Raw genomic sequence first — 7500 nt, 5'->3', positions numbered from 1 at the left:
AAAGTCATTTTTTTTTAATTATTTTCAGAGTGCCACTTCCAGGGGGGTGCTCTGGCGCGCCCAGGCCGAAATAGGAGCACTATGGGCGGCCTGCCTCAGCACATTTGCCCCCCCCAAATCCTGGTTCTCCAAAAATTTCAAAGTCAACTTTTTTTGAAATATTTTCAGAGTGCCACCTCTGGAGCCTCTGCAGCGGGGGCTCTCGCCTGCCTGGTCACCCGTCATTCATTTCAATGGGGGGGGGATATGGACGCCTGGTCACCCGGCATTCATTTCAATGGGGAGATTGGAGCCCTGGGCATCCGGCCTTCATTTCAATGGGGGATTTGGACGTCTGGTCACCCGCCATTCATTTCAATGGGGAGATTGGAGCCCTGGGCACCCGGCCTTCATTTCAATGGGGGATTTGGACGCCTGGTCACCCGGCCTTCATTTCAATGGGGGATTTGGACGCCTGGTCACCCGCCATTCATTTCAATGGGGAGATTGGAGCCCTGGGCACCCGGCCTTCATTTCAATGGGGGATTTGGACGCCTGGTCACCCGCCATTCATTTCAATGGGGAGATTGGAGCCCTGGGCACCCGGCCTTCATTTCAATGGGGGATTTGGACGCCTGGTCACCCGCCATTCATTTCACTGGGGAGATTGGAGCCCTGGGCACCCGGCCTTCATTTCAATGGGGGATTTGGACGCCTGGTCACCCGCCATTCATTTCACTGGGGAGATTGGAGCCCTGGGCACCCGGCCTTCATTTCAATGGGGGATTTGGACGCCTGGTCACCCGCCATTCATTTCAATGGGGAGATTGGAGCCCTGGGCACCCGGCCTTCATTTCAATGGGGGATTTGGACGCCTGGTCACCCGCCATTCATTTCACTGGGGAGATTGGAGCCCTGGGCACCCGGCCTTCATTTCAATGGGGGATTTGGACGCCCGGTCACCCGCCATTCATTTCAATGGGGAGATTGGAGCCCTGGGCACCCGGCCTTCATTTCAATGGGGGATTTGGACGCCCGGTCACCCGGCATTCATTTCAATGGGGAGATTGGAGCCCTTGGCACCCGGCCTTCATTTCAATGGGGGATTTGGACGCCCGGTCACCCGCCATTCATTTCAATGGGGAGATTGGAGCCCTGGGCACCCGGCCTTCATTTCAATGGGGGATTTGGACGCCCGGTCACCCGCCATTCATTTCAATGGGGAGATTGGAGCCCTGGGCATCCGGCCTTCATTTCAATGGGGGATTTGGACGCCTGGTCACCCGCCATTCATTTCAATGGGAAGATTGGAGCCCTGGTCAATCCCTGAAGAGAGACGCTCTCCCCCTGGTCCATGGCGCTCTCCCCCTGGTCCATGGAGTCCCGCAAACGGCCAGCATCAAGCCCCGAAGACAGGCGCTCTCCCACTGGTCCGTGGAGCCCCGAAGACACGCGCCAACAGCCAGCATCAAGCCCCCAAAGAGAGGCGCTCTCCCCCTGGTCCTTGGAGCCCCGCCGACGGCCAGCGACAAGCCCCGAAGTGAGGCGCTCTCCTCCTTGTTCGGCACATGCACGCACACACACCCCTCCGCACGAGCCCCTGTGCGCCCGGCGCGCCCGCAGTTGGAAGAAGGGAAAGAGGGGGAAGAGCTGGAAGTGCTGGAAGTGCTGGAAGTGCTGGAAGTGCTGAAAGTGCTGAAAGTGCTGAAAGTGCTGAAAGTAAAGGGGAAAGCGGACAGCGGCCAGCGGACAGCGGCCAGCGGACAGCGGCCAGCGGACAGCGGCGACAGGCCAAATGTGCTGAGGGCGGCCGCCTATAGTGCTCCTATTTCGGCTATGGCAGGCGCTCTCCCCCTGGTCCATGGCGCTTTCCCCCTGGTCCATGGAGCCCCGCCAACAGCCAGCAACAAGCCCCAAAGAGAGGCGCTCTCTCCCTGGTCCATGGAGCCCCGCCAACAGGCATCAAGCCCCGAAGAGAGGCACTCTCCCCCTGGTCCATGGCGCTCTCCCCCTGGTACATGGAGCCCCGCCAACAGCCAGCAACAAGCCCCGAAGAGAGGCGCTCTCCCCCTTGTCCATGGCGCTCCAGGATGGGGGGGCCAAATGTGCTGAGGGCGGCCGCCTATAGTGCTCTTATTTCGGCTATGGCAGGTGCTCTCCCCCTGGTCCATGGCGCTCTCCCCCTGGTCCATGGAGCCACGCCAACAGCCAGCAACAAGCCCCAAAGAGAGGCGCTCTCCCCCTGGTCCATGGAGCCCCGCCAACAGGCATCAAGCCCCGAAGAGAGGCGCTCTCCCCCTTGTCCATGGCGCTCCAGGATGGGGGGGCCAAATGTGCTGAGGGCGGCCGCCTATAGTGCTCTTATTTCGGCTATGGCAGGTGCTCTCCCCCTGGTCCATGGCGCTCTCCCCCTGGTCCATGGAGCCACGCCAACAGCCAGCAACAAGCCCCAAAGAGAGGCGCTCTCCCCCTGGTCCATGGAGCCCCGCCAACAGGCATCAAGCCCCGAAGAGAGGCGCTCTCCCCTTGGTCCATGGCGCTCCAGGATGGGGGGGCCAAATGTGCTGAGGGCGGCCGCCTATAGTGCTCTTATTTCGGCTATGGCAGGTGCTCTCCCCCTGGTCCATGGCGCTCTCCCCCTGGTCCATGGAGCCACGCCAACAGCCAGCAACAAGCCCCAAAGAGAGGCGCTCTCCCCCTGGTCCATGGAGCCCCGCCAACAGGCATCAAGCCCCGAAGAGAGGCGCTCTCCCCCTGGTCCATGGCGCTCCAGGATGGGGGGGCCAAATGTGCTGAGGGCGGCCGCCTATAGTGCTCTTATTTCGGCTATGGCAGGTGCTCTCCCCCTGGTCCATGGCGCTCTCCCCCTGGTCCATGGAGCCACGCCAACAGCCAGCAACAAGCCCCAAAGAGAGGCGCTCTCCCCCTGGTCCATGGAGCCCCGCCAACAGGCATCAAGCCCCGAAGAGAGGCGCTCTCCCCTTGGTCCATGGCGCTCCAGGATGGGGGGGCCAAATGTGCTGAGGGCGGCCGCCTATAGTGCTCTTATTTCGGCTATGGCAGGTGCTCTCCCCCTGGTCCATGGCGCTCTCCCCCTGGTCCATGGAGCCACGCCAACAGCCAGCAACAAGCCCCAAAGAGAGGCGCTCTCCCCCTGGTCCATGGAGCCCCGCCAACAGGCATCAAGCCCCGAAGAGAGGCGCTCTCCTCCTGGTCCATGGCGCTCCAGGATGGGGGGGCCAAATGTGCTGAGGGCGGCCGCCTAAAGTGCTCTTATTTCGGCTATGGCAGGTGCTCTCCCCCTGGTCCATGGCGCTCTCCCCCTGGTCCATGGAGCCACGCCAACAGCCAGCAACAAGCCCCAAAGAGAGGCGCTCTCCCCCTGGTCCATGGAGCCCCGCCAACAGGCATCAAGCCCCGAAGAGAGGCGCTCTCCTCCTGGTCCATGGCGCTCCAGGATGGGGGGGCCAAATGTGCTGAGGGCGGCCGCCCATAGTGCTCTTATTTCGGCTATGGCAGGCGAGAGCCCCCGCTGGAGGTGGCACTCTGAAAATATTTCGAAAAAAGTTGACTTTGAAAAAATTTGAGAACCAGGATTGGGGGGCCAAATGTGCTGAGGGCGGCCGCCTATAGTGCTCTTATTTCGGCTATGGCAGGTGCTCTCCCCCTGGTCCATGGCGCTCTCCCCCTGGTCCATGGAGCCCCGCCAACAGCCAGCAACAAGCCCCAAAGAGAGGCGCTCTCCCCCTGGTCCATGGAGCCCCGCCAATAGCCAGCAACAAGCCCCAAAGAGAGGCGCTCTCCCCCTGGTCCATGGAGCCCCGCCAACAGGCATCAAGCCCCGAAGAGAGGCGCTCTCCCCCTGGTCCATGGCGCTCTCCCCCTGGTCCATGGAGCCCCGCCAACAGCCAGCAACAAGCCCCAAAGAGAGGCGCTCTCCCCCTGGTCCATGGCGCTCCAGGATGGGGGGGCCAAATGTGCTCACTGAGGCCGCCCATGGCGCTCCTATTTCGGCTATGGCAGGCGAGAATCCCCCTGGGAAGTGGCACTCTGAAAATATTTTGAAAAAAGTTGACTTTGAAAATTTTTGAGAACCAGGATTTGGGGGGCCAAATGTGCTGAGGGCGGCCGCCTATAGTGCTCTTATTTCGGCTATGGCAGGTGCTCTCCCCCTGGTCCATGGCGCTCTCCCCCTGGTCCATGGAGCCCCGCCAACAGCCAGCAACAAGCCCCAAAGAGAGGCGCTCTCCCCCTGGTCCATGGAGCCCCGCCAATAGCCAGCAACAAGCCCCACAGAGAGGCGCTCTCCCCCTGGTCCATGGAGCCCCGCCAACAGGCATCAAGCCCCGAAGAGAGGCGCTCTCCCCCTGGTCCATGGCGCTCTCCCCCTGGTCCATGGAGCCCCGCCAACAGCCAGCAACAAGCCCCAAAGAGAGGCGCTCTCCCCCTGGTCCATGGCGCTCCAGGATGGGGGGGCCAAATGTGCTCACTGAGGCCGCCCATGGCGCTCCTATTTTGGCTATGGCAGGCGAGAATCCCCCTGGGAAGTGGCACTCTGAAAATATTTTGAAAAAAGTTGACTTTGAAAATTTTTGAGAACCAGGATTTGGGGGGCCAAATGTGCTGAGGCAGGCCGCCCATGGCGCTCCTATTTCGGCTATGGCAGGCGAGAATCCCCCTGGGAAGTGGCACTCTGAAAATATTTTGAAAAAAGTTGACTTTGAAAATTTTTGAGAACCAGGATTTGGGGGGCCAAATCTGCTGAGGCAGGCCGCCCATAGCGCTCCTATTTCGGCTATGGCAGGCGCTCTCCCCCTGGTCAATTTCAACCCCTGGGCACCCGCCAGTCGATTTTGACCCCTGGGCACCCGCCATCCAATGTCAACCCCTGGGCACCCGCCAGTCGATTTCGACCCCTGGGCACCCGCCATCCAATGTCAACCCCTGGGCACCCGCCAGTCGATTTCGACCCCTGGGCACCCGCCATCCAATGTCAACCCCTGGGCACCCGCCAGTCGATTTTGACCCCTGGGCACCCGCCATCCAATGTCAACCCCTGGGCACCCGCCATCCAATGTCAACCCCTGGGCACCCGCCAGTCGATTTCGACCCCTGGGCACCCGCCATCCAATGTCAACCCCTGGGCACCCGCCAGTCGATTTCGACCCCTGGGCACCCGCCATCCAATGTCAACCCCTGGGCACCCACCAGTCGATTTCGACCCCTGGGCACCCGCCATCCAATGTCAACCCCTGGGCACCCGCCAGTCGATTTCGACCCCTGGGCACCCGCCATCCAATGTCAACCCCTGGGCACCCGCCAGTCGATTTCGACCCCTGGGCACCCGCCATCCAATGTCAACCCCTGGGCACCCGCCAGTCGATTTCGACCCCTGGGCACCCGCCATCCAATGTCAACCCCTGGGCACCCGCCAGTCGATTTCGACCCCTGGGCACCCGCCATTCAATGTCAACCCCTGGGCACCCGCCAGTCGATTTTGACCCCTGGGCACCCTCCATCCAATGTCAACCCCTGGGCACCCGCCAGCCGATTTTGACCCCTGGTCACCCGCCATCCAATGTCAACCCCTGGGCACCCGCCAGCCGATTTTGACCCCTGGTCACCCGCCAGTCGCCCCTGGTCACCCGCCATCATGGAGCCCCGCCAACAACCAGCAACAAGCCCCGAACACAGGCACCAACGACCAGCAACAAGCCCCGAACACAGGCACCAACGACCAGCAACAAGCCCCGAACACAGGCACCAACGACCAGCAACAAGCCCCGAACACAGGCACCAACGACCAGCAACAAGCCCCGAACACAGGCACCAACGACCAGCAACAAGCCCCGAACACAGGCACCAACGACCAGCAACAAGCCCCGAACACAGGCACCAACGACCAGCAACAAGCCCCGAACACAGGCACCAACGGCCAGCAACAAGCCCCGAACACAGGCCCCAACGGCCAGCAACAAGCCCCGAACACAGGCACCAACGACCAGCAACAAGCCCCGAACACAGGCACCAACGGCCAGCAACAAGCCCCGAACACAGGCCCCAACGGCCAGCAACAAGCCCCGAACACAGGCACCAACGACCAGCAACAAGCCCCGAACACAGGCACCAACGACCAGCAACAAGCCCCGAACACAGGCACCAACGACCAGCAACAAGCCCCGAACACAGGCACCAACGACCAGCAACAAGCCCCGAACACAGGCACCAACGACCAGCAACAAGCCCCGAACACAGGCACCAACGACCAGCAACAAGCCCCGAACACAGGCACCAACGGCCAGCAACAAGCCCCGAACACAGGCCCCAACGGCCAGCAACAAGCCCCGAACACAGGCACCAACGACCAGCAACAAGCCCCGAACACAGGCACCAACGACCAGCAACAAGCCCCGAACACAGGCACCAACGACCAGCAACAAGCCCCGAACACAGGCACCAACGGCCAGCAACAAGCCCCGAACACAGGCCCCAACAGCCAGCAACAAGCCCCGAACACAGGCACCAACGACCAGCAACAAGCCCCGAACACAGGCACCAACGACCAGCAACAAGCCCCGAACACAGGCACCAACGACCAGCAACAAGCCCCGAACACAGGCACCAACGACCAGCAACAAGCCCCGAACACAGGCACCAACGACCAGCAACAAGCCCCGAACACAGGCACCAACGACCAGCAACAAGCCCCGAACACAGGCACCAACGGCCAGCAACAAGCCCCGAACACAGGCCCCAACGGCCAGCAACAAGCCCCGAACACAGGCACCAACGACCAGCAACAAGCCCCGAACACAGGCACCAACGGCCAGCAACAAGCCCCGAACACAGGCCCCAACGGCCAGCAACAAGCCCCGAACACAGGCACCAACGACCAGCAACAAGCCCCGAACACAGGCACCAACGACCAGCAACAAGCCCCGAACACAGGCACCAACGACCAGCAACAAGCCCCGAACACAGGCACCAACGACCAGCAACAAGCCCCGAACACAGGCACCAACGACCAGCAACAAGCCCCGAACACAGGCACCAACGACCAGCAACAAGCCCCGAACACAGGCACCAACGGCCAGCAACAAGCCCCGAACACAGGCCCCAACGGCCAGCAACAAGCCCCGAACACAGGCACCAACGACCAGCAACAAGCCCCGAACACAGGCACCAACGACCAGCAACAAGCCCCGAACACAGGCACCAACGACCAGCAACAAGCCCCGAACACAGGCACCAACGGCCAGCAACAAGCCCCGAACACAGGCCCCAACAGCCAGCAACAAGCCCCGAACACAGGCACCAACGACCAGCAACAAGCCCCGAACACAGGCACCAACGACCAGCAACAAGCCCCGAACACAGGCACCAACGACCAGCAACAAGCCCCGAACACAGGCACCAACGACCAGCAACAAGCCCCGAACACAGGCACCAACGACCAGCAACAAGCCCCGAACACAGGCACCAACGGCCAGCAACAAGCCCCGAACACAGGCCCCAACGGCC

This window comes from Vanacampus margaritifer, unplaced genomic scaffold (genome assembly GCF_051991255.1).
Source record: "Vanacampus margaritifer isolate UIUO_Vmar unplaced genomic scaffold, RoL_Vmar_1.0 HiC_scaffold_65, whole genome shotgun sequence".
Lineage (NCBI taxonomy): Eukaryota > Metazoa > Chordata > Actinopteri > Syngnathiformes > Syngnathidae > Vanacampus > Vanacampus margaritifer.
This window is presented reverse-complemented; position numbering follows the sequence as displayed.